The sequence below is a fragment of the Monopterus albus genome, unplaced genomic scaffold (assembly GCF_001952655.1).
Source record: "Monopterus albus unplaced genomic scaffold, M_albus_1.0 scaffold335.1, whole genome shotgun sequence".
Taxonomy (NCBI): Eukaryota; Metazoa; Chordata; class Actinopteri; order Synbranchiformes; family Synbranchidae; genus Monopterus; species Monopterus albus.
This window is the reverse complement of record NW_018128215.1, coordinates 619,804-622,344: the sequence shown is the minus strand read 5'-3', so window position 1 is coordinate 622,344 and position 2,541 is coordinate 619,804. Positions and strand designations below refer to the sequence as shown.

The 2,541-nt window shown below is 42.2% G+C and overlaps 1 protein-coding gene across 3 annotated transcripts in view; it reads right to left on the bottom strand.

Moving 5' to 3' along the window:
* Positions 1 to 2,541, bottom strand: part of cadm3 (cell adhesion molecule 3) — an 84,049-nt gene that overhangs the window by 45,345 nt on the left and 36,163 nt on the right. The window lies entirely within an intron of this gene.

Sequence of the window (2,541 nt, the reverse complement as noted above, 5' to 3'; positions counted from 1 at the left end):
CTTCTTTCTCTCTCCACCTGCTGCACTTTGAAGAGAAGACATGGTCGAAGGGTGGAATTCTGAGCCCTCATCAGCCTCCTCTCCACTGTCTGTCTCTCAGCTCGCTGCTTTCCAAAGTACAACATCTGCTGTGCATGTTGCAACACTGCAGTGGGTGGTTGCTTTTCCTTGCACCCCCTCCCCCTATTTTCTCCCTTTCCCCCTCCTCCTGCTTCAATACTCTCAGTTCTCTAAAAAGTAGAGGTTGGCCTTTAAGTGTTATTACAGAGAAGAGCCTTACTTTCTATCTCCCTCCTCTCTTCTGTGATTGAAGCTCCAACTGGAGTAAAGACTTGTTGATCTCTCGACTTGTCTTTCCTCACCTCTCTCCCTCATTCTCTCACCTCTCTCTGTTCTCCAAATTGTCTGTTGCACAATGTTGGCCCTGTATCCATCTCTCCCCTTCCCATTTTTAATTCTGTCTCTGTATCACTTCACTTTCGAGTGTTGAAGTCTTATCGCTCTCATTGCCCTTGTTTCTAATTCTCCAACTCTCCCATCGCTCCTTCATTCCATCTTTACCACTCTCTCCTCTCTTTTCTCCAATATACCAAGTCTGTTGTGTGATGTCAGACTACAGAGGAACTTCAGAAAGTTGGAGCAAAAATTTCAGCTCATCAGGCTTCAAGTTTGGGGCATTTTTTTTCATCATGTCAAATAAAAAAAAAGTTTTATTATAGCCCAGTAATGGCCCCGTCTTTATACTCAAACTAGCTGCCGTGCATGCTCCTTTTCACTCCTGACAATGTTTTGAACCATGGTTTTGAGCCAACACGGTCAAAAGAAATCATTAATACAAAAATCCCATATTTATAATGTCAGTCCTTTTTTACAGTGTCAGTTTTTCCCACCACCAGCTTTCTCACTCCCCCTTTTTTTCTTTACAAAATACAGGGTCTGTGGATCTTGTGTTATACTGGACCAATGCACCACAGAGTAGGAAGTCTCTCTTTTCAAAATATCATTAAAAGACAGCCTGACTCACCAGCCAGTTAGGCCATCAAGTCGCACAAAATGGATGATTAAAAAGCTGAGACAGTTTTCCTTAAATGTCGACATGTTGACGCACTTTAGCCCATCAGACTCTGAGGTTTGTTTTTGTCCTCTGTTTTCATTTCCTGCACTTATTGAGCCATTTTGGCACCATGCAATATTACAGTAACACGCTGTTTGCTATCTGGGCCCCCTAATGTCTTTGTTTGGGGCTTTTTCTCTTAAACAAAGCTTTTGATCCAGTGCGAATGAAGTAATTATTAGTGCCTTACTCAACAAAGGTGCAGTAGCAAACAGCTTTATTACAAACTTGCCTCCTCAGAAGTACATTAAATTAACAAATATGTTCTGTAGGAGACATAATGCCTTGGATTATGTTTTTTAATCAACATATCTCATCTTGCCAGATGTTTAAAAGGTGTAAATGCATCCGTCTCTTCATACATAATCTTTACACCCTTGTGTAACTACTTTAGCAAGTGCTCTGTGAATGTAACCACTGTCGGTCCCCTGTGACAACAAAAGTTAAAGTTATGCTAAAGTTAACATCACTCTCCCTGTCCCTTGAGATAGGGAGAAAGGTAGCTTCAGCAATTTCAGCATTTATGGCCATACAGATGGCAGACCAAGAACTTACAGTACAGTATGTGATTCCTGACTGGTTCACCCACTTAATGATTTGTATGGATATGGCAGTGACGTGACGGGAAATCCATAGGGATGCATATATGTGGCTAAGTGTAAACAAAGAGCATTAAATTGCATCTGGATGTACACTGATCAGCCATAACATTACGACCACCTGCCTAATACTGTGTATATAGGTGCCAATGCAGCAGTTGGTTGGTGCATCTTGTGTCAATCTATTTGGCTCCATAGTTTTACTGTTAGGAGGAGCATGAATTGTTTGACCATTCAGTGAAAAACTGATATAAATGGAGTGAAAACTGTGGTCGTGAGGACAAGTTAGAGCTCATTTTTCAGACAAATCTAACAGCCTCCGCGCTATAGGTGTGATATCACCACTATAGCTGCTGAATGTTTCTCTTCATAGAGACCAGTGTGCAGTATTTCTCATTTTCGACCGTTTCATCACTGAGCCTTGGGCAACCACAACTCTGTCACCGGTTCACTGCTTGTCCTTCCTTAGACACTGTTGGTTGCTACTAACCACTGCAGACCATGAACACCCAACAGGACCTGCAGTCTGGGAGACGCTCTGACCCAGTCGTCAGCCATCACAGTTGGCTTTTGTCAAAGTCACTCAGATCCTGACGCTTGTTTGTTTTTCCTACTTCCAACACATCAACTTTGAGGACTGAATGTTCACTTGCTGCCTAATATACCCCACACACTGACAGGTGCCAGTGTAACAAGAATTCAGTGTTATTCCCTTGTCAGTGGTCACAATGTTATGGTTGATCAGTGTATATGATGGACTATTACCCTTGAAATGACAAGTGCAAATGGGGCCATAATGAACATATTCTGAAAATATCTGCAGTGCTG